Source organism: Oncorhynchus nerka, unplaced genomic scaffold (genome assembly GCF_034236695.1).
Source record: "Oncorhynchus nerka isolate Pitt River unplaced genomic scaffold, Oner_Uvic_2.0 unplaced_scaffold_2519, whole genome shotgun sequence".
Classification (NCBI taxonomy): Eukaryota; Metazoa; Chordata; class Actinopteri; order Salmoniformes; family Salmonidae; genus Oncorhynchus; species Oncorhynchus nerka.
Genome location: NW_027038779.1, coordinates 1 through 27,291, shown reverse-complemented (window position 1 = coordinate 27,291; position 27,291 = coordinate 1). Strand labels below are relative to the sequence as shown.

Here is a 27,291-nt window from a genome sequence, read left to right as displayed (position 1 = left end):
CATGCCAGCAAAGCTGCTACACATTAGTTGCACTTTAACAGTGACAAACGGTGCCTATAAACTGTTAGGGCCTACATAAAGCTGTCCCAATAGCAGAGATTTATTTTCAGCACCATGGTGTGGATCCTTACCACCGCTACACCTGGCTATCAGCGGAGCCTTGTCTGGCAGCAAATCAGTTCAGTTTACTAAATTTTTTTATTTTTAAAAAGCTGATATTGCTGACTTGCTTAAAGATAAAAGTGGTTTCTACTGACAATTGAAAAGTACAAACTATGGAATAAGGTAACGACGAGCAGAGGCAATCCAAACCAGGACGGACGTAGTCAATATACCTAATTGTTCAGCATGTACTGAAGAAAGAGAGAGAGAGAGAGAGAGAGAGAGAGAGAGAGAGAGAGAGAGAGAGAGAGAGAGAGAGAACGGGACAAGGTAGCACGTCCAGTGAACAGTCAGGGTTCCTTAACAACAGGCAGAACAGTTGAAACTGGAGCAGCAGCACGACCAGGTGGACTGGGGACAGCAAGGAGTCATCAGGCCAGGTAGTCCTGAGGCTTGGTCCCAGGGCTCAGGTCCTCCCGGGAGGGGATGGAGAGCGAGAGAATTAGAGCATACTTCAATTCACACAGGACACCGGATAGGACAGGAGAAATACTCCAGATATAACAGACTGACCATAGCCCCCCGACACATAAACTACTGCAGCATAAATACTGGCGGCTAAGACAGGAGGGGTCTAGAGCACACAAGAAGGACCGCTGTGCCACCTTCCTGTTCAAATGGGCACAGCACAACAAGGTGAGTCCACAAATGTCTTGTATGCTGCTGCATATATTATGTAATATTCTTACTTTCTTATACTGTATTTCTTTCTTCTTTATTTTTTACTTTACTTTCTTATACTTTAGCTAAGAAAGTAATACTAAGTGTATGTGGTGTAGTAAGCTGTTAGTAGCCCATGTGCCCCTCCCTAATAATTTGGTCCCCCCCTAATTTGGTCCCCCCCTTAATTTAGCCTACTGTTCTGACTTGGTGGTGCACATGAAATGTCATCAAATATCGAAAGAGCTTTCATTGTGTGCTTATATACCGCCTTTATTTATCTTACGGTTCTGACTTGGTGTACAGTAGAGAATACTGGAAGAACGGCCCATGTTCTGAATTCTGAATTCTGCCTTCTTCAGGATCGTCCAGGCTAGAGCTTCTGCTGCAGAGCACTACCACAGAGTGCCAACTTGGCTTAGCCCAGAATCACCCCTCTTACGACTCCTACCAATGCACTCAGTACCTATAGTTTGGGTCCCAGGTTCCATTATACCAGCTTCTCAGGTTCCCAATTAAATGATTAACCAAGAAAATTGGTTAAGAGATCCTCAATTAATCAAGTCTATTTCACAAACCCAGAGTAAAATGACATGCTCTTGTATGACTACTTGATGACACAGGGTTTCAGAACAATTAAATTCAGATTTATTCAAAATTCCAGAAACAGGCATAAAAAAAACAGATCAATCACAAATCAATATCACCAATCAATGATAGGCAAACAACAAACGTGAATTTATTTGATAGACGCCTTCAGCACCCTTAACTAAGCCCTTAATGGGGTGTGCCAATACAATATTTAATAAGAAGAAAAATGGTTTCTTGTCTTCTATAACTCTGTAAACAGTTTTTGGCTCCCCCTCAGGATGATCAGTCCCTCAGATCAGTCCTTAAAAACTCTTAACTACTTTATCACACAATGGGGTAACCGTAAGGAATCCTCCTAGAATTGTACTTTAAAACTGAGTATAATTAAAAATATATATTTTAAGCTAAAAAGCTAATCTTCTTCCAGTAGTCGAAAGGTTCGTCTGGCAAACTGATGCTGTATTTCTGTATCCTTGTCTGTCTGTCTGTATAGGACTAATGATGAGGCGACATCAGACCATCCCTTTATCTGGCATTGATTACCAATGCCTGGTCTAGTCCACTCAGATCTAAAAGAACCAACGTTATACAACTGATTGGGAAAGGTTTAAGGGAAGGAAACTGGTGAACGTCGCATTGGGCTAATACTGTCTGGTTCAGACTGGCTCTTATTGCTTTCACTGTATTTTTGTCTCCTATTCTGTTTGCATGTGGATGTTCAAGTGGACCCCCACCTTCTCAAAAAAGTTTCCCAAAAATCATGGCTCTTTTATACCCTCAATAGGAGGTGCTAATGAACATTGTTCAGTTTCTTCCAAATGTAATGGTATTGTGAGCTTCCCCCCCAAAAAATCATGGCTCTCTCATACCCTCAATTCTTCCTTTCTGCTAAATCATTGTGGTTAACGCCTACCCCAATGACGCATCCAGTGGTTAACACCTAACGTTAACAACCCTTGTTCAAAAAGGTGATTTTTCAGCCCCCTTAACTCCTACTTTTTCCCCCTCACCTAAGCAGGATGTCCATCCGCTTCCCCCCAATAATATAATTAATGTACTTTATTAAACTTTAATGTTTTAAAAGTTATCTTACTCCAACTCAACATATTACATCTTAAAACATCTACAAACTTAACCATTTCATCATTACAAAGTTTCATTATGAACCTACTAAGGCCTTGTTCCATTAAGCTTAACAAAAACTTTATTCATTGTACCTTAAAGCAAACATAACATTGTTAACCCTTTTACTGCATGACTCTAAATCACCCTTCAATAATATCTTCCACTGTATATTTCCCCGTTACCAACCTTTAACATTCAACATACAGTACCAGTCAAAGTTTGGACACCTACTCATTGCAGGTTTCTTTATTTTTATATTGCAGAATAACAGTGAGACATCAAAACTATGAAATAAATTACACAAATGAACTTTTAAGAAAGCACCTGTGAATTGAAATGCATTCCAGGTGAAGCTGGTTGAGAGAACGCCAAGCGTGCGCAAAGCTGTCATCACGGCAAAGGGTGGCTACTTTGAAGAATATTAAATATATTTGACACTTTTTTGGTTACTACATGATTCCATGTTATTTTGATGTCTTCACTATTATTCTACAATGTAGAAAATAGTACAAATAAAGAAAAACCCTTGAATGAGTAGGTATGTTAACTTTTGACTGGTACTGTATTTATCCTTAAAATGAATGGGAGATTATTAAAACAATGATGTATTTTTATTTAAATCAATCCCCTTTCAATGTTCATTACTCTTTGTGCTCCGTGTGAAGTGAAACTTCTTCTTGAGTGTGTGTGCGGGCGTTTAAACATGTGTCTCTAAAATGGGCCTTAACTGGGCCTTAACCTACTACTCTAGTCAGTGTGTTATAGTAGGAAACGGTCATCAAAGTTTTTAAAAGGTTTCACACTCATCTTTCTGGTGTGTTCTCTCTTAGCCAGTGTGCATGCTGCGCTGATGTTTCTTTAGGGTGCTTGACTGTGCAAAACCCCTCCCACACTTGGCACAGTGGTAAGGCTTCTCTCCAGTGTGAACCCGTATGTGTTTTTTCATATCCGATGAAATGGCTCATCTCTTCCCACACTGAGGGCATTCGTAGGTTTCTCTCCAAAGTGACTCAGTCTCTGATGCCTTGCTAAACATTTAGCTCTAAAGAAGGCCTTGCTACGTTGGGAACAACAGTGACGCTTCACTGAGCTGTGTATAAGTCAGTGTTCTATTAAACCATCTGCTCTTGTAAAGGCTCTTCCACACACAGAGAAAACGTGGGGTTTCTGTTCACTGTGAGTTAACTGATGGGTTTTCATGTGGTTGGCATGATTGAAACTCTTCCCGCAGTCGGAGCAGTGGTAAGGTTTGTCTCCAGTGTGCACCCGCTTGTGTTGCTTCATACGACTTACATGTGAGAAACTTTTCCCACAGTCAGGGCAGTTATAGGGCTTCTCTCCGGTATGTATCCTTTCATGTTATTTCAGGTTTCCAGATTGAGAGAAGCGCGTTCCACATTGGGTGCAACAATAGGGTTTCTCTCCTGCATGTATTCTTTGGTGAATTTCCAAGCTTGCAGGTGTGGTTAAGTGTTTACCACAGTCAGAACAATGGTAGCATTTTTCGCCTGTATGAATTCTCACATGTACTTTCAGGAATGTTGCTTGGGAGAAACTCTTCTCACACTGAGCACAGGCATGAGGTTTCTTTTCTATATGCATTCTAAAATGTGTTTTTAGGTTTGACTGTAGGGGAAATTGTTTTTCACACTGGGAGCAGTCATATGGCTTCTCTGGTTTGGTCTGATCCACGTCTGACTCTAATGTTGTAGAACAACTCTTCCAGCTTTTAGAGGAAGAGGTTGGGTTCTCTCCTGCTAATGACAAACAGGTTATTTAGTTAACAAAAGACAGTAAAAAGCTGCATAATATTTAGTCCAACAAAATTCCAAGACCATACCTTGCTTGAAATGTTTGGAATGGATTGTAGAAATGTGTGCAATACGATGAGAACCAACTCCGTTAGTTACCAGTAACATGCATACTACACCTCAAATAGTTGTGTCTTATTTACATATTGTACAGTAGTTATAATAATATGTGTAGGGCTCTACCTAGAACCTAGAAAAGTTATTCAGCTGTCCCCATAGGAAAACCAGTTGAAGAACCATTTTGGGCTCCATGTTGAACCTGTAAAGGGAAAATGTTATAGTCTGAAGAGATACCCTTGAATTGTAAATAGTGTGCATCTTCTCTCACTCTAAACTTGGTCAATGCAGGTGACTGTGACCTCCTCAGACCAATTGGCAGAACGCCCAGAATATGTTCTGGAAGTTAAGATAGGAGACATTTCTCAGTTTCTTGTGAAACGGAGCCCACGCGATAACCTGCAGGAACCAACCCATTGAACCTTTCCTATGTAGCAGTATAAGAGGACTGACGGGACAACCCTGGTGGAGACTTGTACTTTGTATGTGTGTTTGCTGAAACCTCTCCAGTTTACTGATAATAAAGAGTGATTTAATATTGACTTCAGTGTGTCCCTGGTGTTGAATTTCCATCATGAAAAGGATCAGTGATTCCACCTCCGGAGCATCCCAGTGAAGATCTGCGAGAGAACACCGGTGGAGCATCCCAGTGAAGATCTGCGAGGGAACACCGGTGGAGCATCCCAGTGAAGATCTGCGAGGAACACCGGTGGAGCATCCCAGTGAAGATCTGCGAGGAACACCGGTGGAGCATCCCAGTGAAGATCTGCGAGGAACACCGGTGGAGCATTCCATGTGAAGCGTGAGGGAACACCGGTGGAGCATCCCAGTGAAGATCTGCGAGGGAACACCGGTGGAGCATTCCATGTGAAGGCGTGAGGGAACACCGGTGGAGCATCCCAGTGAAGATCTGCGAGGGAACACCGGTGGAGCATCCCAGTGAAGATCTGCGAGGGAACACCGGTGGAGCATTCCATGTGAAGATCTGCGAGGGAACACCGGTGGAGCATTCCATGTGAAGGCGTGAGGGAAATTCCCATCTGACTAAAGACGACGTGGACACGCCCAGACCAGACTTTTTCTGTGAGCTGCCTGGGGGAATATACCTAAACATAAACCGTGAACCTTTGAATTTCAGTAAATCAATTTGAATTAGTTTCTATTAAAAAATAATACAACAAATCAAAAACAAAAACAAATAAAATACAAACAATAAAATACAAAATAAAGAAAAGGTACCAGTAGTCTTAGAAGAAGGGCAGTTGTCTACGTGGTCTGAGAACCACTGGTAATAGCACGAGGTGTGATGTTATATGTACAGGAAGTAGCGGCAAGAGAATCATTGAAGATACATATGTATGTATATGGGGCGGCAGGTGGTTAGAGTGTTGGACTAGTAACCGAAAGGTTGCAAGTTCAAATCCCGCGCCTGACAAGGTACAAATCTGTCGTTCTGCACCTGAACAGGCAGTTAACTCACTGTTCCTAGGCCGTCATTGAAAATAAGAATTTGTTCTTAACTTACTTGCCTCGTTAAATAAAGGTCAAATAAAATAAAAATGTATAGGGAGTAGCGGCAAGAGAATCATTGAAGATGCATATGGAGTAATAAGGGATATTACTGAGTGTGTTTGGGAATAGTACTAAGTGAATGTGAGTATTATGTGATTGACTGAACAGGGGTTTAGCCCCGGTGTTAGATGACGTGTTAAGCTTGAATTTCTTTAATTTTTATAAGTTCAACAAAGGGCATTTGGCATTAGGCATTTGGTATTTTATTAGGATCCCCATTAACTGTTGCAAAAGCAGCAGCTACTCTTCCTGGGGTCCACACAAAACATGAAACATAATACAGAATGACATAACACAGAACATCAATAGACAAGAACAGCTCAAGAACAGAACTACATACAATAATGCATGTTTTTGCAGCAATTTGAGAGTCCGTACATGTACATTAGTATGCGGTAATTGACCGGGGAAAGACCGTTTTAGCTCCTTGGTCATGTGACCTACTTGACTCAAACAAGGTTCAGAATGTCCACTGACTTCCATTCTATATTGCACACCCTTTAGTTTGTCCATTTTCATCTCAATCGATTTTACATACATTTTTCAAAATGTAACATTTAAATAGTTCCCTGGTCATGTGACCTACCAACCTAAACCTAACCTTTAGATTGTCCACTCACAATGCCTCCATATCACACACTCTGTTGTTTGTTTATTTACTTTTTTAGAAGCCACCTTCAGGCAAATGAGTCCGGTAAGGGAACACCCCCTGAAATGGACAAAATGAATGGGAACATATTGCCATCGGGGCGAAACATATACACAATCGCAAATACCACTCAAATGGATGGCAGTTTATGCAAAACCATATTTCAAATGGCATATGGCAAATGCCAACCGTCATACAGCAATTATGGTGAGTGCGCTCCACTGTTCATATTGCTAATGGACATCAAGTCAAGACCCAAGGGTCAAATTTTGAAAATATGAAGCAAAAAAAATCTAAAATGTTCCAACTTCAAAAAAAGTGCTTTCTGGACTGTTTTATTTGAATTCTTTCAGATTTTTTGTCAATTATACATGTATAAGAACTGTATGAACATACGTTTGTCATATTTTATTGTCATATTTTTTTTAAATGTCCATAAGGCATATGTTTTGTCCATTTGCAATATGATATCATAGGAAGTCAAAAGCCAAAGTCAAGTCAGTGAACCATTGCCAATTGCCATAAGAAATGTCCAAATGCAATATGAAAATATTGAAAGTGCCAAATCAGGATGTTATGTCCATTAGCAATATGATATCATAGGAAATCAAAGTCAGTGAACCATGTCCAAATGGTGTTTATACTGCCCAAATGATATATATCACTATGTTAAGCCCTGAATCAACCTAGAAGGTCTATTTGTCATGAGTGTTGAGAGAGAAGTGGGACTCTGTCGTTTTAAAATTATTTTTAGAAAAATGTCCAAAATGACCAGGGCACCCCCTATTGGATGGGCACTGGTGGGGGTGCTCCCTACCCAGCCGTGGACCCCTTGCACCTCCTAAAGGCATTAAAAACTATTTTTTAAATATGTTCCGTAACCCGTTCAATCACCAGGCACACGGCTGTCCATTTGCAATATGTATCAATGGGTATTTACCATCACGATTTTGGCATGCTCAAAAATACTGCAGAAATGCTAAATAGACCGGCCCGATGAACTCGGGATGGCTGGGCAGTGATAGTGGTTCCTCGCCCCAAAATTCACAGCACCTTCTGTTTAAACCATAATAAAAACATAAAACACATAGTTAAGTTCTAGCTGTGGGTCCAGTTCTGACATTATGTGTAGGCCTATGTGAGGCAACCTCGAATCCTGAGTTTTGGCTGAATAGGTCATTCGTGCCCCAAGCTGCGACATTAATTGATGCTGAAAATCCACTTTTTCCAGGCGTTGCTATGGGGTCCTTGAGTAAGCTATCGGACAGAAACGTTAGGGTCTGTCTCTATGGGCCAAGGCGGTTTCAATGCACCTTGTCTTGCGACTCTGGGACTTTTCTAAATGTCATCATTTTCGTGATGGTCAAAATGAATTGAAGTTATTGCAAATGTACGAGGCTGTTCCTCTGTCTAGGAAACTTCTAGAGCCACATAACTCTCCACGCACTATCGACTTGAGCTCTAGAACAGGTTTCTGAAGATTCAGAGCTCTAGGTCTGGCGGTTTTTTGATAGTTCGATTGAAGGTAACTATTACAGGCTCTGTGTGTCTTTAAGCCCCACACTGTCACTCCGTTCTTGCTGTGAGTGTAAGAGAGTTTGTCTTGGAAATCTGATGGGAGAAATGACTGATTTACATTCATGAGGGTTGCCTAATCACATATAGGAAGTTTTGGAAAGATGTGACTTTTTTAACCCCTCGAAACAGCCCCTATGACCCCATTTTAAGGCACATCCGGTTGGCACAGGAAGCTTAAAGTAAACACATATCCTCATTGGGGTAGGCTGTCATATTGGTGATGTTTTGTACATTTGCAATAAGAAGCCATTCGCCATCTGGAGGAATTTACATGAACTGCGGAAAAAATGACCAAAATTTGAACATTTTATTCAACGGAAACGAAAGGTCTGAGAGACTTTATTTGATGATGGGCAGAAGATCTGGCCCTTGGGCCTGAGGCCATCAGCAAATTTTAAAAAAAAACATTCACGGACGTCTAGTAAGGGACTGTACATTGCAATATGGAGTTTCTCATAAAGCAAATGCCGTTTGCATACCTTATGTAGGTACGTCTGGACCAGAACCAGGATATTCTCCAGTGCTGTGACCCTCTTCAAAAAACAAGTCCAGAAAATAGTGAGGACTCTACTGTCACTACAAAAAGCGTCTTTATACAAAATAAAAGGCCACAGAAGCTCAGAATCAGATCTGTGGAGTAAAGGTGGAGAGAGAGATGTAGTTTTGCAGGCCTTCATTTCACATGGTGTCACGTTCTGACCTTAGTTCCTTTGTTTTGTCTTTGTTTTAGTATGGTCAGGGCGTGAGTTGGGGTGGGCAGTCTGTTTTTTGTTTTTGTTTTCTATGTTGTATTTTGCGTTTGGACTGGTATGGTTCTCAATCAGAGGCAGGTGTCGTTAGTTGTCTCTGATTGAGAATCATACTTAGGTAGCTTTTTCCACCTGTGTTTCGTGGGTGTTTATTTTCTGTTCTGTGTTTTATGTATGCACCGTACAGGACTGTTTCGGTTTCATTTCGTTCTCTTTGTTGTTTTATTATTTAGTGTTCTGAGCTATAAATAAATATAATGAACACTTACCACGCTGTGCATTGGTCCTCCGATCCTTCTTACTACTCCTCCTCAGAAGAGGAGGACGAGAATCGTTACACACGGGTGTTCAAAAGAAGTGGAAATTAACAAATGGTCCAGCCTCGCGATAACTATCTTTCACATGGACACTGAAAAGATCGGCAAATGGCTGTATCTGGTATGGATCTGTTCAAACAGAGGTGCTTAAAGGAAGGCGCACAGGTAGGCCTCATGAAAAACAATGTTTCCTGAACAAGCATCCTGTTCTAGAGAATGTTCATATGCTCTTTTTATTGACAGTAATAGACAAGGATGTCAGTCAGAGTGAGCTTGATAATGTGAAATAATAATTTTCTTAGCATCACTTTCAAACAGTGGTGGAAAAAGTATTCCATTTTCATACTTGAGTAAAAGTAAAGATACCTTAATAGAAAATGACTCAAGTAAAAGTGAGTCACCCAGTAAAATACTACTTGAGTAAAAGTCTAAAAGTATTTGGATTTAAATATACTTAAGTATCAAAGTGAAAGTATAATTATGAATAATTTTATATTCCTTATAATAAGCAAACCAGACGGCACAATTTGTAAAAAAAATTATAATAAAAATTACAGATAGCCAGGGTCATACTCCAACACTCAGACAGCATTTAAAAACAAAGCATGTGTGTTTAGTGAGTCTGCCAGATCAGAGGCTAGAAGGGATGACCAGGGATGTTCTCTGTTTAGTGAGTCCTCCAGATCAGAGGCTAGAAGGGATGACCAGGGATGTTCTCTGTTTAGTGAGTCCTCCAGATCAGAGGCTAGAAGGGATGACCAGGGATGTTCTCTGTTTAGTGAGTCCTCCAGATCAGAGGCTAGAAGGGATGACCAGGGATGTTCTCTGTTTAGTGAGTCCTCCAGATCAGAGGCAGTGGGGATGACCAGGGATGTTCTCTGTTTAGTGAGTCCTCCAGATCAGAGGCTAGAAGGGATGACCAGGGATGTTCTCTGTTTAGTGAGTCCTCCAGATCAGAGGCTAGAAGGGATGACCAGGGATGTTCTCTGTTTAGTGAGTCCTCCAGATCAGAGGCTAGAAGGGATGACCAGGATGTTCTCTGTTTAGTGAGTCCTCCAGATCAGAGGCTAGAAGGGATGACCAGGGATGTTCTCTGTTTAGTGAGTCCTCCAGATCAGAGGCTAGAAGGGATGACCAGGGATGTTCTCTGTTTAGTGAGTCCTCCAGATCAGAGGCTAGAAGGGATGACCAGGGATGTTCTCTGTTTAGTGAGTCCTCCAGATCAGAGGCTAGAAGGGATGACCAGGGATGTTCTCTGTTTAGTGAGTCCTCCAGATCAGAGGCTAGAAGGGATGACCAGGGATGTTCTCTGTTTAGTGAGTCCTCCAGATCAGAGGCTAGAAGGGATGACCAGGGATGTTCTCTGTTTAGTGAGTCCGCCAGATCAGAGGCTAGAAGGGATGACCAGGGATGTTCTCTGTTTAGTGAGTCCTCCAGATCAGAGGCTAGAAGGGATGACCAGGGATGTTCTCTGTTTAGTGAGTCCTCCAGATCAGAGGCTAGAAGGGATGACCAGGGATGTTCTCTGTTTAGTGAGTCCTCCAGATCAGAGGCTAGAAGGGATGACCAGGATGTTCTCTGTTTAGTGAGTCCTCCAGATCAGAGGCTAGAAGGGATGACCAGGGATGTTCTCTGTTTAGTGAGTCCTCCAGATCAGAGGCTAGAAGGGATGACCAGGGATGTTCTCTGTTTAGTGAGTCCTCCAGATCAGAGGCTAGAAGGGATGACCAGGGATGTTCTCTGTTTAGTGAGTCCTCCAGATCAGAGGCTAGAAGGGATGACCAGGGATGTTCTCTGTTTAGTGAGTCCGCCAGATCAGAGGCTAGAAGGGATGACCAGGGATGTTCTCTGTTTAGTGAGTCCTCAGATCAGAGGCTAGAAGGGATGACCAGGGATGTTCTCTGTTTAGTGAGTCCAGATCAGAGGCTAGAAGGGATGACCAGGGATGTTCTCTGTTTAGTGAGTCCGCCAGATCAGAGGCTAGAAGGGATGACCAGGGATGTTCTCTGTTTAGTGAGTCCTCCAGATCAGAGGCTAGAAGGGATGACCAGGGATGTTCTCTGTTTAGTGAGTCCTCCAGATCAGAGGCTAGAAGGGATGACCAGGGATGTTCTCTGTTTAGTGAGTCCTCCAGATCAGAGGCTAGAAGGGATGACCAGGGATGTTCTCTGTTTAGTGAGTCCTCCAGATCAGAGGCTAGAAGGGATGACCAGGGATGTTCTCTGTTTAGTGAGTCCGCCAGATCAGAGGCTAGAAGGGATGACCAGGGATGTTCTCTGTTTAGTGAGTCCGCCAGATCAGAGGCAGTGGGGATGACCAGGGATGTTCTCTGTTTAGTGAGTCCTCCAGATCAGAGGCTAGTGGGATGACCAGGGATGTTCTCTGTTTAGTGAGTCCTCCAGATCAGAGGCTAGAAGGGATGACCAGGGATGTTCTCTGTTTAGTGAGTCCTCCAGATCAGAGGCTAGAAGGGATGACCAGGGATGTTCTCTGTTTAGTGAGTCCTCCAGATCAGAGGCTGAAGGGATGACCAGGGATGTTCTCTGTTTAGTGAGTCCTCCAGATCAGAGGCTAGAAGGGATGACCAGGGATGTTCTCTGTTTAGTGAGTCCGCCAGATCAGAGGCTAGAAGGGATGACCAGGGATGTTCTCTGTTTAGTGAGTCCTCCAGATCAGAGGCTAGAAGGGATGACCAGGGATGTTCTCTGTTTAGTGAGTCCGCCAGATCAGAGGCTAGAAGGGATGACCAGGGATGTTCTCTGTTTAGTGAGTCCTCCAGATCAGAGGCTAGAAGGGATGACCAGGGATGTTCTCTGTTTAGTGAGTCCTCCAGATCAGAGGCTAGAAGGGATGACCAGGGATGTTCTCTGTTTAGTGAGTCCTCCAGATCAGAGGCTAGAAGGGATGACCTGGGATGTTCTCTGTTTATGACCGCCAGATCAGAGGCTGTGACCAGGGATGTTCTCTGTTTAGTGAGTCCTCCAGATCAGAGGCTAGAAGGGATGACCAGGGATGTTCTCTGTTTAGTGAGTCCTCCAGATCAGAGGCTAGAAGGGATGACCAGGGATGTTCTCTGTTTAGTGAGTCCGCCAGATCAGAGGCTAGAAGGGATGACCAGGGATGTTCTCTGTTTAGTGAGTCCGCCAGATCAGAGGCTAGAAGGGATGACCAGGGATGTTCTCTGTTTAGTGAGTCCCGCCAGATCAGAGGCTAGAAGGGATGACCAGGGATGTTCTCTGTTTAGTGAGTCCGCCAGATCAGAGGCTAGAAGGGATGACCAGGGATGTTCTCTGTTTAGTGAGTCCTCCAGATCAGAGGCAGTAGGGATGACCAGGGATGTTCTCTGTTTAGTGAGTCCGCCAGATCAGAGGCTAGAAGGGATGACCAGGGATGTTCTCTGTTTAGTGAGTCCTCCAGATCAGAGGCAGTGGGGATGACCAGGGATGTTCTCTGTTTAGTGAGTCCGCCAGATCAGAGGCTAGAAGGGATGACCAGGGATGTTCTCTGTTTAGTGAGTCCGCCAGATCAGAGGCAGTAGGGATGACCAGGGATGTTCTCTGTTTAGTGAGTCCTCCAGATCAGAGGCAGTAGGGATGACCAGGGATGTTCTCTGTTTAGTGAGTCCTCCAGATCAGAGGCTAGAAGGGATGACCAGGGATGTTCTCTGTTTAGTGAGTCCTCCAGATCAGAGGCTAGAAGGGATGACCGGGGATGTTCTCTGTTTAGTGAGTCCTCCAGATCAGAGGCTAGAAGGGATGACCAGGGATGTTCTCTGTTTAGTGAGTCCTCCTCCAGATCAGGGATGTTCTCTGTTTAGGAGTCCTCCAGATCAGGGATGATGACCAGGGATGTTCTCTGTTTAGTGAGTCCTCCAGATCCAGAGAGGGGATGACCAGGATGTTCTCTGTTTATGAGTCCGAGATCAGAGGCTAGAAGGGATGACCAGGGGATGTTCTCTGTTTAGTGAGTCCTCCAGATCAGAGGCTAGAAGGGATGACCAGGGATGTTCTCTGTTTAGTGAGTCCTCCAGATCAGAGGCTAGAAGGGATGACCAGGGATGTTCTCTGTTTAGTGAGTCCTCCAGATCAGAGGCAGTGGGGATGACCAGGGATGTTCTCTGTTTAGTGAGTCCTCCAGATCAGAGGCTAGGGATGACCAGGGATGTTCTCTGTTTAGTGAGTCCGCAGATCAGTAGAAGGGATGACCAGGGATGTTCTCTGTTTAGTGAGTCCGCTCCAGATCAGAGGCTAGAAGGGATGACCAGGGATGTTCTCTGTTTAGTGAGTCCTCCAGATCAGAGGCTAGAAGGGATGACCAGGATGTTCTCTGTTTAGAGTCCGCCAGATCAGAGGCTAGAAGGGATGACCAGGGATGTTCTCTGTTTAGTGAGTCCGCCAGATCAGAGGCTAGAAGGGATGACCAGGGATGTTCTCTGTTTAGTGAGTCCGCCAGATCAGAGGCTAGAAGGGATGACCAGGGATGTTCTCTGTTTAGTGAGTCCTCCAGATCAGAGGCAGTGGGGATGACCAGGGATGTTCTCTGTTTAGTGAGTCCGCCAGATCAGAGGCAGTGGGGATGACCAGGGATGTTCTCTGTTTAGTGAGTCCGCCAGATCAGAGGCAGTGGGGATGACCAGGGATGTTCTCTGTTTAGTGAGTCCTCCAGATCAGAGGCAGTGGGGATGACCAGGGATGTTCTCTGTTTAGTGAGTCCGCCAGATCAGAGGCAGTGGGGATGACCAGGGATGTTCTCTGTTTAGTGAGTCTGCCAGATCAGAGGCTAGTGGGATGACCAGGGATGTTCTCTGTTTAGTGAGTCCTCCAGATCAGAGGCTAGAAGGGATGACCAGGGATGTTCTCTGTTTAGTGAGTCCTCCAGATCAGAGGCAGTGGGGATGACAGGATGTTCTCTGTTTAGTGAGTCCTCCCAGATCAGAGGCAGTGGGGATGACCAGGGATGTTCTCTGTTTAGTGAGTCCGCCAGATCAGAGGCAGTGGGATGACCTGGGATGTTCTCTGTTTAGTGAGTCCACCATATCAGAGGCAGTAGGGATGACCTGGGATGTTCTCTGTTTAGTGAGTCCGATCAGAGACAGTAGGGATGACCTGGGATGTTCTCTGTTTGAGTGAGATCAGAGGCAGTGGGGATGACCAGGGATGTTCTCTGTTTAGTGATCAGAGGCAGTGGGGAGACCAGGGATCTCTGTTTAGTGAGTCCAGATCAGAGGCAGTGGGGATGACCAGGGATGTTCTCTGTTTAGTGAGTCCTCCAGATCCAGATCAGATGTTCTCTGTTTAGTGAGTCCCTCCAGATCAGAGGCAGTGGGGATGACCAGGGATGTTCTCTGTTTAGTGAGTCCGCCAGATCCAGAGGCAGTGGGGATGACCAGGGATGTTCTCTGTTTAGTGAGTCCGCCAGATCAGAGGCAGTGGGATGACCAGGGATGTTCTCTGTTTGGTGAGTCCTCCAGATCAGAGGCAGTGGGGATGACCAGGGATGTTCTCTGTTTAGTGAGTCCTCCAGATCAGAGGTAGTAGGGATGACCTGGGATGTTCTCTGTTTAGTGAGTCCTCCAGATCAGAGGCAGTAGGGATGACCTGGGATGTTCTCTGTTTAGTGAGTCCTCCAGATCAGAGGCAGTGGGGATGACCAGGGATGTTCTCTGTTTAGTGAGTCCGCCAGATCAGAGGCAGTGGGGATGACCAGGGATGTTCTCTGTTTAGTGAGTCCTCCAGATCAGAGGCAGTAGGGATGACCAGGGATGTTCTCTGTTTAGTGAGTCCGCCAGATCAGAGGCAGTGGGGATGACCAGGATGTTCTCTGTTTAGTGAGTCCGCCAGATCAGAGGCTAGAAGGGATGATCAGGGATGTTCTCTGTTTAGTGAGTCCGCCAGATCAGAGGCAGTGGGGATGACCAGGGATGTTCTCTGTTTAGTGAGTCCGCCAGATCAGAGGCAGTGGGGATGACCAGGGATGTTCTCTGTTTAGTGAGTCCACCATATCAGAGGCAGTAGGGATGACCAGGATGTTCTCTGTTTAGTGAGTCCTCCAGATCAGAGGCAGTGGGGATGACCAGGGATGTTCTCTGTTTAGTGAGTCCTCCAGATCAGAGGCAGTGGGGATGACCAGGGATGTTCTCTGTTTAGTGAGTCCCGCCAGATCAGAGGCAGTGGGGATGACCAGGGATGTTCTCTGTTTAGTGAGTCCGCCAGATCAGAGGCAGTGGGGATGACCAGGGATGTTCTCTGTTTAGTGAGTCCGCCAGATCAGAGGCAGTGGGGATGACCAGGGATGTTCTCTGTTTAGTGAGTCCGCCAGATCAGAGGCAGTGGGGATGACCAGGGATGTTCTCTGTTTAGTGAGTCCGCCAGATCAGAGGCAGTGGGGATGACCAGGGATGTTCTCTGTTTAGTGAGTCCGCCAGATCAGAGGCAGTGGGGATGACCAGGGATGTTCTCTGTTTAGTGAGTCCGCCAGATCAGAGGCAGTGGGGATGACCAGGGATGTTCTCTGTTTAGTGAGTCCGCCAGATCAGAGGCAGTGGGGATGACCAGGGATGTTCTCTGTTTAGTGAGTCCGCCAGATCAGAGGCAGTGGGGATGACCAGGATGTTCTCTGTTTAGTGAGTCCGCCAGATCAGAGGCAGTGGGGATGACCAGGGATGTTCTATGTTTAGTGAGTCCGCCAGATCAGAGGCAGTGGGGATGACCAGGGATGTTCTATGTTTAGTGAGTCCGCCAGAGGCAGTGGGGATGACCAGGGATGTTCTCTGTTTAGTGAGTCCGCCAGATCAGAGGCAGTGGGGATGACCAGGGATGTTCTATTGATAAGTATGTGAATTGGACAATTTTCTGTTCTGCTAAGCATTTAAAATGTAACAAGTACTTTTGGGTGTCAGGGAAAATGTAAGAAGTAAAAGTACATCATTTTCTTTAGGAATGTAGTGAAGAAAATTTGTCAAAAATATGAATAGTAATGTACAGATGACCCCAAAAATACTTTAGTAAAAATACTTTAAATACTACTTAATAGGAGGCTGCGAATTTTCGCAGCTTTTTTTTTGTTAAAAATCGCGCAACATTTCAGCGCCCTGCTACTCATGCCAGGAATATAGTATATGCATATGATTAGTATGTGTGGATAGAAAACACTCAGACGTTTCTAAAACTGGTTAAATCACGGCTGTGACTATAACAGAACGTGCGTTTCATCGAAAAGTGCAGGAAAATCTGATCACTGAAAATGGAAAAATATATCCATGCGCAACTTGAACCCATTGCTAAAGGTGAACCACATTTAATGGGGCTGAGGTTGCAATACCTACAGCTTCCAAGCGATGTCAACAGTCTTGTCATTTGCCTACGATTTGTTTCTTGGTCAAACGAAGAAGAGACAAGCCATTTCTTCAGGTATCCGACCGGATATTTTAGTTGAGATTTACCCGGACATTATTTCCAGACGGACACCTATAGAATTTACATCGCCTCGTAATCAATTCAATCGCTTATTAACGTTTACTAATACCTAAAGTTGCATTACAAAAGTATTTTGAAGTGTTTTGTGAAAGTTTATCGTCTACTTTTTTTATTTTTAAAAAATGACTAAAACGCTATTTTTTTTGTTGATCACACACTCTTCATAGATCGATATCTAGGCTATATATGGACCGATTTAATCTAAAAAAGACCCAAAATGATGTTTATGGGACATATAGGAGTGCCAAGAAAGAAGCTTGTCAAAGGTAATGAATGTTTTATATTTTATTTCGTTTGGGTAGCCCGGCTATCGCAAAATCTGTCGTTAGGTGACGTTGCAGTATTTTGGGGTACATGTTATCAGATAATAGCTTCTCATGCTTTCATGAAAAGCATTTTACAAATCTGACTTGGTGGATAGATTCACAACGAGTGTAGCTTTAATTCAGTACATTGTATGTGCATTTTAATGAAAGTTTGAGTTTTATCAAAAACTATACGTGGCGCACTTGAAATTTCCGCTGATTGATGTTCCCACAGCGAGAGCACTTCCCTAACAAGTTTAAGTAGTTTACACCAATTCTTTCATATGCATTAAGACAAATCCTTCTACTGTGAGTCTTAGCACGCAGTTTACATAACCTGCTAATGAAAATAGCCTGCCTCGCTTCCTCATTGACTTGATATTTGAGTGAATACACAACAAGCCACCTACAGACAACTTACAAAATGCAGCAGTGCGTTTGAGGCTTTTTCTGATGAAATAGTAATTTGATGCATGTCCTACTATTTCTAACTTGGAAAATAAATTCCAATGTAATTCAACCTCTTCAAAGGAGAGACACTCTAGACCCAAACTGCTACAGACCTATATCTATCACTTGTCACCCCCAAAGCCAATTCCTCCTTTGGCCGCCTCTCCTTCCAGTTCTCTGCTGCCAATGACTGGAACGAACTACAAAAATCTCTGAAACTGGAAACACTTATCTCCCTCACTAGCTTTAAGCACCAGCTGACAGAGGAACTCAAAGATCACTGCACCTGTACATAGCCCATCTATAAATAGCCCAAATAACTACCTCATCCCCATACTGTATTTATTTTGCTCCTTTGCACCCCAGTATTTCTACTTTGCACATTCATCTACTGTCAAACCTCACCTGAGTCTTAACCTGACTGCAGTTCATCGTTGTAACCGACTTCAGTGGGAAAATGCTCACATTCAATGGCCACTGGCACGCTAGAGAAGTATGCTCTTCACAGATTAATCCCAGTTTCAATTGTACTGATGGCAAACGGTGAGGATGGCGTAGTGTGGGCGAGTGTATAGCGTCATGTGGGTCATGAGCGGTTTGCTGATGTCAACATTGTGAACAGAGCGCCCCATGGTGCTGGTGGGTATATGGTATGGGCAGGCATAAGCTACGGACAATGAACACAATTGCATTTTATCGATGGCATTTTGAATGCACAGAGATACCGTGACTAAATCGTGAGGCCCATTGTCATGCCATTCATAAAAAAAACGCCATCACCTCATGTTTCAGCATGATAATGCACAGCCCATGTCTCAAGGATCTGGACACAATTCCTGGAAGATGAAGATGTTCCAGTTCTTCCATAGCCTGCATCAGCCATTGAGCATGTTTGGGATGCTCTGGATCGACGTGTTCCAGTTCCCGTGTCACACCCTGATCTGTTTCACATGTCTTTGTGACTGTCTCCATCCCCCTCCAGGTGTCACCCATCTTCACCATTATCCCCTGTGTATTTATACCTGTGTTCTCTGTTTGTCTGTTGCCAGTTCATCTTGTTTGTCAAGTCAACCAGCGTTTCTTTGTCTCGGCTCCGGATTTTCCCAGTCTCTCCTTTTCTCACCCTCCTGGTTTTGACCCTTGCCTGTCCTGACTCTGACCCCGACTGCCTGACCACTCTGCCTGTCCCTGACCCTCAGCCTGCCTGCCGTCCTGTACCATTGCCCCACCTCTGGTTTACTGACACCTGCCTGCCTTGACCTGTCTATTGCCTGCCCCTGTTGGATTATTAAACCATAGTTAATTCGACATGGTCTGCATCTGTGTCTTACCTTCATATCTGATATCCCGCCAAAAATCCAGTAATCAAGCACAGCCTTTGAAAAGGAGTGGAACAACAATCCCATTCCACAGGCCACAGTCCACAGTCCACAGTCCACAGGCCACAGTCAACAGGCCACAGTAAACAGCCTGATCCACTCTATGGGAAGGAGATGTGTCGCGCTGCAAAAGGTGCATATCTGTATTCCAAGTCATGTGAAATCCATAGATTAGAGCCTATTTTATTAGTTTTCTTCTGGTGAAAGAGAGGCGGACCAAAATGCAGCGTGGTGGTTATTCATGTTTTTAATAAAGACGACTATACATGAACAGACTAAACAAAACAAGAAAAGTGAAAACCTAAACAGTCCTATCTGGTGCAAACACAGAGACAGGAACAATCACCCACAAAACATTCAAAGAATATGGCTGCCTAAATATGGTTCCCAATCAGAGACAACGATAAACACCTGCCTCTGATTGAGAACCACTCCAGACAGCCATAGACTTACCTAGAAAACCCCACTAAGCCACAATCCCAATACGTACGAAAATAAAACAAGACAAAACACACCACATACAAAACCCATGTCACACCCTGGCCTGACCAAATTAATAAAGAAAACACACCACATACAAAACCCATGTCACACCCTGGCCTGACCAAATTAATAAAGAAAACACACCACATACAAAACCCATGTCACACCCTGGCCTGACCAAATTAATAAAGAAAACACACCACATACAAAACCCATGTCACACCCTGGCCTGACCAAATTAATAAAGAAAACACACCACATACAAAACCCATGTCACACCCTGGCCTGACCAAATTAATAAAGAAAACACAAAATACTAAGACCAGGGCGTGACAATTTCAGTTGACTGATTTCATTATATGAACTGTAACTCAATAATGTCTGAATTTGTTGCATGTTGAGTTTATATATTTGTTCAGTATATTTCTATGGCTGGTTGCAACTGTCTGTTTGCCTTTTGCAGATTTCAAAATACATTCCTGGGAAAAATGTATAGTTTGGAAAGCAAATGTCTCCTGCTGAAAAGAGATGACTAATCTGTATGTAGAAACAATATTTAAAAAAAAATCTAAACTCCTAATTTCCAATATTTGTAAACAAAGGAAATGTAAACAAACACAATATAGCCTCAAAGCCACAATCAACAGCTTGATCCACTGAATGGGAAGAAGATGTGCCGTGCTGCATAAGGCAGCGCAAGACTGGTTCTCTGATCCACACCCATTTGGTGTTGTTTTGAATGTGCATATCTGTATTCCCAGTCATGTGAAATCCATAGATTGGAGACATTTATATATACATTATATATACATTATATATATACATTTATATATATACATTATATATACATTTTAATATACATTATATATATACATTATATATATATTATACATTATATGAACTGTAACTCAGTAAAGTCTGAAATTGTTGCATGTTGAGTTTATATTTTGTTCAGTATATTTCTATGGCTGGTTGCAACTCTCTGTTTGCCTTTTTGCAGATTTCAAAATACAATCCTGGAAAAATGTAGTTTGGAAAGCAAATGTCTACCGCTGAAAAGAGAAGACTAATGTATATGTTAAAACAATATTTAAAAATAAAATTAACTCCCAATTTCTAGCTAACAGCAGCACTGTTTTTCAAAGTCGCTCATCTTGAGATGGACTATTGCCACAGCAAGCACAATGGCCATCACTGTGAGTAGTCTATGGCTTCATCTCCATCATTATGTGAGTCAGTGTGCATTATTTTTTTTTAAACAAAGCCCGGGGCCTATGATTTCTTAATCCGGCCCTGTTTTAACAGGTTGAACTAGAACCAATAATTACAAAAACACAATAATCAAATAATTATTTCATATTTCCTTTCGACAAAGAAACTAAACTAAAATTAAAATCAAATAAACGAGAACAACCTTTTACTATTTTATTATCTTGTCATGCAATAAAAAATATGAATTGACCAAAAAATCCACAGACCTCTGTGTCCTCATATGTAGTTAAGGCCATACTTCTATACACTATAGTCTATGCTACACAATTTCACACAGTCGACTCTGTCCAATACAACTTTAACTCATTACCTTGACTCGTTCTCTGTTCAATCTAACGTGACCCTGCTGTAAATCAAGCAGACAGATGATCAACATCAATCATCTGCTAGGATGTTAGATCTAATATGGACCACGACACAATGGTCTTGATTTTGGTTTTAAGTATCAAGTTAAGACTATATTAGTTAGACACATTTGATTTTGTAATCCAATACAGTTGGGATTTGTGTGCCCATGAAAACTATATTCACACCGTAACATAAGGAAACACTAAATGTTAGGTAAGCCTAGTTACAGAGCATTTCCAAAATCACCATACAAAGAACTGTCCGAGCAACATCCAGGATTCTTACCGGATCAAGTTCAATGTCTCATTTAACTGATACATGTTTAATATATGATAGAACAGCAAACACTGCCATGAATGCAAGGTAAGAAATGTTTTATGTCACACGATTTTGGCCAAATTTGTCAAGACACAAACCATGAAAAAGGGTTAAACAGAGTTGGTTAAATTAACTTGTGAATTTTCTTGAATGTTTCTTATATCAATTACTTATCATCAACAGCTGTATCTGTGAGTTGTCCACCGCAGGAAATCCTCACTGGTACTCTAGTTTATAGAATGATCCTTAGGCAATGTCAGAGGTGTTACTGTGTTGTAGCTGTAAAATCAACAAGCGTTTCCCGTCGTTATACTGATCTCATTAGTAACCGGTTGACAAGGTTGAACATAGGAATGTGTGTTTGTAATACAGTACACCTCCATTAGGATGATATCAATCCTTATTCTTTCATTTAATGATGTTCAATGTGTCATTATTTCTATATAGTCTACACATTCTCCTTCTGAACTTCTAGCACCGGTAGGATGGGTGTGGCTTTGTGACAATGACCACAAGAACAGCCACGCAGAGAGTTGATGCAGTTACACCTCTCACATTGCCTGAACAAAGACCATGATTTTCTATAGAGTTCTGATTTAATCTAGGCCATCATTTTTGTTCAGTTACCTTGGGATGGACAAATTAACATAAGGCTTTACACGAGGCTAAGAGTTTTAATACAAAGCCAATGAACCACACATCTCAGTTGGCTCTAATCAGTAAACACAAACGTTCCCAACATTGGGAAGATTAATGTTCAAATGGAGACAATTTTATTTCCAGATAATGTTAGCAAGACAACATTCCATGACTGACTTATGTTGGAACCCCCCTGCCATCCATCCTATTTTTCCTTCAGGAATTTTCGCTCATTTGGGAGTACATCTTCTCCTTTTTAATCTTATCCAGAATCGTAAACTCTCCTTCATTTTCTTCAACTCTACGATCCGATCCTCGAAGCCTGGTTTGCGTTCCTCCTCCTCTGTGCGAATGATTATCTCAATATACCTCCACAGTGAGAGAGCTTGGCTTCAGGGCAACATCATTAAGTCTCTTGAGACAGTCAGAAGACTTCTTGATCAAATTCATCAATGCGTCCTTGATCATATGAAACTCATCCTCAAGCTTATCCAGCATCTCCTTGGTTTCCATAGACTTGTCCCACGCCTTCATGAAGTTGTCTTTCATGCCTTGAACAGTCTTTTTCTCAGTCTTTGTTTATATGTCAACAAGACTTTTCCCTGTCGTGGTCACTGGAAGAGCATTTTCCTGGACATATGGTGCAGTTGCCATCATCATCCATCACGGGCACAACTGTTGATGTCATCCTCCATTGGAAGGAAACAGCAGGTGTGACATGTAAAATTGCAGATCTTGCAGTTTGAAAGTCTTGCAGTCAGCTTCACCTGCAGCACATTTACCTCGGCCTCAAAGTTTTGTTCTGTTTCATGTTCTCATCCTCGTTCTCCAGACACTGTTTGAAGCTTTTGATCTCACTTAGCTTTGACAGACCTGCTGTGATCTGAGGGGTCAGGCGTGTCATGGTCTTCTCAGAAGCTCACGTTCTTCCAGAACTTTCATTGTCAGGTCACATCTTTACTCTCAATGCTTTCCAGTGCTTGGAAAAATTTCTTCATCTCCTTGAAAGTTGACCTCCATTGCTCTGGACACTGGGCCTTATGATCATCGTCAGAATCATCCTCTTCAGAGCTGTTCTCTGTCTCCTTAAGAACAGAAATGAACTGTTGAACTTGAAATGGGTTGGTAGCCCTTCTTATCTTTCTTACAGGGCAGATTTGCAGCATTGATGGCCTCTAGCACCGGTATGTGCTTCCCATCAACAAATGTCACAAGCATCAGGATGTTTTTCAGCAACATCCTTTCCAAAGATGGACAGGATGGAATCAAAGATGTATCTCTGGGAAGGACTGAGACGAACAAGTGGTGCCTGCACTACAAAGCAGACTGCATCAATGTGATTAATCCCAAAGGGTTACACAAGAAATCCTTCAACATCTGGATGAGCAATTTATCATGAGCCATTCCTCTGGTGTCTCCGAACCCTGGTGTGTCAATGACAGTCAGAGAATAAGGAATCTGAAAGCCTGGCTGGTTGTAGAGCTCGTATGATGTCACAACCACAGTCTGGCTCTCAGCCTGGGACCTGTTGGTCACCTCATGGATGAGCTTAAAGCGGTAACAATCTTCCCACTTTACCCCGAGGATGTAGTTTATCATGGCATTGACCAGAGTTGTTTTTCCTGCACCTGTGGCCCCAGAAGCAATATCACCTTGTTATTCCCTTGCTCAACTTTCCTCCCAAATGTGTACTGGTCAAAACTGTCACTTACACCAAACTTCTGTTCCAGATTCAGCCAGTGGATTGAGGGTTTGCCTTTTCCACCTTCTGGGATTTTGGGGAGGAATTCCTGACTTTTGCTGCTGTTGATTTGCTTGTCTTCGGTTGGACATCAGAGACCCTAAGGGTAGTCAGCACAGTCTCAGGACTGGGTAGACTATTCCCTGTTTCGCCACAGTTAGCATAGACTCTGATGCTGTATCCAGTGTCAGCCTCTAGTCCTTCCAGTGTACTCTCTCTAGTGGTGGTTTTGATGGTGTGCCACATCTGATTGTCTATAGCCTTTACCCTCTTTCTGTATTCTACCACATAACCAATGACTTCAACATCATCTCCCGCCTTGGTAGGAATGTCCCAGTTCACTCTGATACTTCCCGATTCTTATCCTCTTCTCTGCGGGTGGTCCAGGGGGCTACATGGGCGGGTCCTGACGTATTCTGTCCAGTCACTGGAGGCTCACACCAGGTCTACACACTGCCTTGCAGCTAAAGCGGTACTTTTGTATGGGTCCAAACGACTGATGGTGACCTGTGTAGCATCAGATTTGACCTCGTCCACTCAGAGTCAGCCTGCTCAGCCTGGTACAAAACCTGGTACGATTCCACAGAGGTAACACCAAGGTTGGGAGGGTTGACTTGCAAGTGTACACAGTCATGCTCCAGACTCTGATGGTGGGAACACCTGGCTTTGATGGCAGCTCAAACTGTGGATTCAAAAGTGTCCCTCTTTCATAGACATGGATGGAGGACGCAGTGAGGAGTTTGTTTGGAATTGATGCAATACAGAATGCAAGATTTTCTCTGTCTTTGTTAGACTCTTTGAAGTCTAGGAACAGATTTATGGTTTGCCTGGTTAGGGTCAGATTTACCCCTGAGCGAAACCACCTTTCTGCCGCAGTCTTCCCGCTGCGTTGGGGTTGTAAGGTATCAGTGAAAAATCACTCTTAGATTCTTCCAGCAAGTAGTTCTCCAGGACTACCAGATACTCTTCTTTCTCCTTCAAAAGGATAATGCAAAACACACTACATAATCATTAGCTTTATCAAGCACTATTCCATCCAATTCACTGCTTGTGTACACAACTTGTACCTCTTTCATTATGTCAACGTAAGAGCTGACAACATTCATCTCTCTCTGTCGTCCAGGTACGTGATCATGAGGTCATTCTGGAATGGAGAACGTTCTTTGCTGTTGAGCATTTTGATCAGCTCTTCCTCCTCCATTCCTCCTCCTCTTATTTTGGGAAGAACCTTGCAGAGACCTTTCTGGAACACCAGCTTGTACTCTGAGCACATGTCCCTGAACTTGTTGACCTTGGCTTTGAGTTCAGGGAACTTGATAGCCATATCTTCCTTCATCATGTCCTTGCATTGTACATCAGTATTGTCCAGTCCGTCCAAAAAGATTTGCTGTGCGCGACGCACCAGGCTAACACTGATCTGCCTGACTAGCTGGGCAGCTGCAGAGTCCAGGTTCTTGAGAGGATAAAGCCAGACAGTCATGGGCACAGCATGTTCTCCGTTCTCCCTAGCAGACGTGGCAGGCCAGCATACACCTTAATGGCATCTTCAAATGACGGGGTTGTTTCTAGTGCAAAAATCACCATGGAAGGTACAGTTGAATTTATTGGCCTCTTTCTTCTCTTCCTCACTCATCTTCAAATTTCCTGCCCTTCTATTGTAGTGAAGGATCTTTTTTATTGTGGCAGCAGGTTTCCCTGGATGTCCTGTGGTTTTCTCTGGAAACCTCTTGGTCAAAAACGAAGAATGCCTGGGCTCTAATAGTGCAGGGCAGTCACCACATGGGTTGAAGAGCCCTCTTGGAAGACATTACAGTGTTTCACATTTCCACTGCCCCCAGGTGGTCCATGGTCAACTGCTCAAAGCATGGTGGTGGTACGGTACTGCAGAGAAACCCTAGACTGACGCTTTGAGGTCTTTTTGTCATGTAGAATTCAGCAGAACCTTCACACTGACTAAACCACCAAGAAAACTGGCCTCAAGAGATGCAGACACATTCAAAGTTTCTGACTTGGCTTCACTTGAGTCTGAAGCAATGATTTTGAAGTCGGTGTTCGGTTGTGGACGGACATTGATGTGTTTCTGAAGCATCTCAGAATCCCAGAGAGTGATACCTGCAGTTTAAAGAGAATGACCAAAGAACGTTATTTAAAATTATAATCCATCGTGTAAAAATATTTCTATGGTAAACATGGTTTCATTCATATTTGAACATATTGAACTCAAAGTAAATATTCTAGGTGTCAACCCATAGTTAGAAAACCTACACCTCTACTCTCAGAAGTAAAGAATGCCTGGAGCACCATTTGAACCATTCTGGGAAGGGGTTCTATCTGGAGCTTCTTTCAGGTCAAATAGAACCTTTGTTCCAAATAAAAGTTGCTATTTGGAACCAGAAAGAGTTCTATCTAGAATGTTCCCCTACAGGGATGAATAGTGCCACATACAATCATGCAGAAAGTGCCATCTTTGCCATTTGACAGCATTACTACTATATGAACACTTCAGAAAACCAACTTGCATGCCATCACCCTTTTCCCAAGTCGTCCTCTAGCTTTTCTTACTCTGTGGTAACCATAGAGATGCACCAGAAGACCATCTCTCTCTGCAATGACCGCTTCTGTGACAGTATCATAGAGGACTTTGGTGCCCAAAGCCTGTTTTAGCATGGGCAGCTCCATTAGGACTTTCACCATTTGAAGTAGTCAACTGGGAAGATATCCTGTGGGTTAAAGAAGGATTATACAATTAAATCTGGGTCCCAAAGGAGGGCTCAGACAGAATATAATCACTGCCACCTGGTGAGTTAGCATAGGGCTAGCATATGCCATGTTATCTGATGGGACCAGCTGAACTTTGCGATTGGTCACGGTCAAGTATATCAACAATTTTAATTAGCTGAAGCGCATTTTGAGCTGGAGAAACTGTTTCAGTATAAAGTTGCTTCTGTTCACAATTATATTTGTGTCTTCAACTATGAATGTATTATCAGTTAGTAAATAAACTGTGAAGGTGTATACCACCACCTACTGTGTGGAGTGTGTATAGTCTGAACAAGTATAAAGCAAAGATTGGTGATTTACTGACATCTGCAGTTATGGAATGTCTGTTCAGAAGTGCAATTCATTGGCTGACCCCTCCTGTTGATTGTTCCTAAACCCATAAAAACTACTAAAATGGTGAAAGCCCCTCAATGGTGTTCCCCATGTTGGAACAGTGTTACCTCTATCCAACTCAATGGTGGAAACACTGTCAATGAATTTAAGATGATGCATATCGATTTACCTCCAAACCAAGAGGAATAGTTTCCTGTACCTGGGATGAGGACATCTCTCGACAGTCATACAGCATCCCCAGCTGGAAGGGTGGGCTTAGGGCAGCCAACTCGATGGTCTCCGAGTCAGACCTTGACTCAGTGTTCTGAAAACATATCAGAACTGGGTTTACTTCTGCAGCCCCAGTGATAGAAAATTTCAGATCATTTGACCTCAACATAAAATCATATTTTTTTGCTCATTGCCCAGGCAATTTTCTGTGTAAAATATCACCGAAACAGTATGTTGTGCAAACATTTGCAATGAGATTTAACAGTTGACTTAAGTAATGCACCAA

At 43.3% G+C, this 27,291-nt stretch overlaps 2 pseudogenes; both read right to left on the bottom strand.

Annotated features, from left to right (window-relative positions):
- Positions 1–23,026: 23,026 nt before the first annotated feature.
- LOC135567139 (uncharacterized) lies at positions 23,027–24,757 on the bottom strand (annotated as a pseudogene).
- LOC135567138 (stonustoxin subunit alpha-like) lies at positions 24,757–25,793 on the bottom strand (annotated as a pseudogene).
- Positions 25,794–27,291: the final 1,498 nt, after the last annotated feature.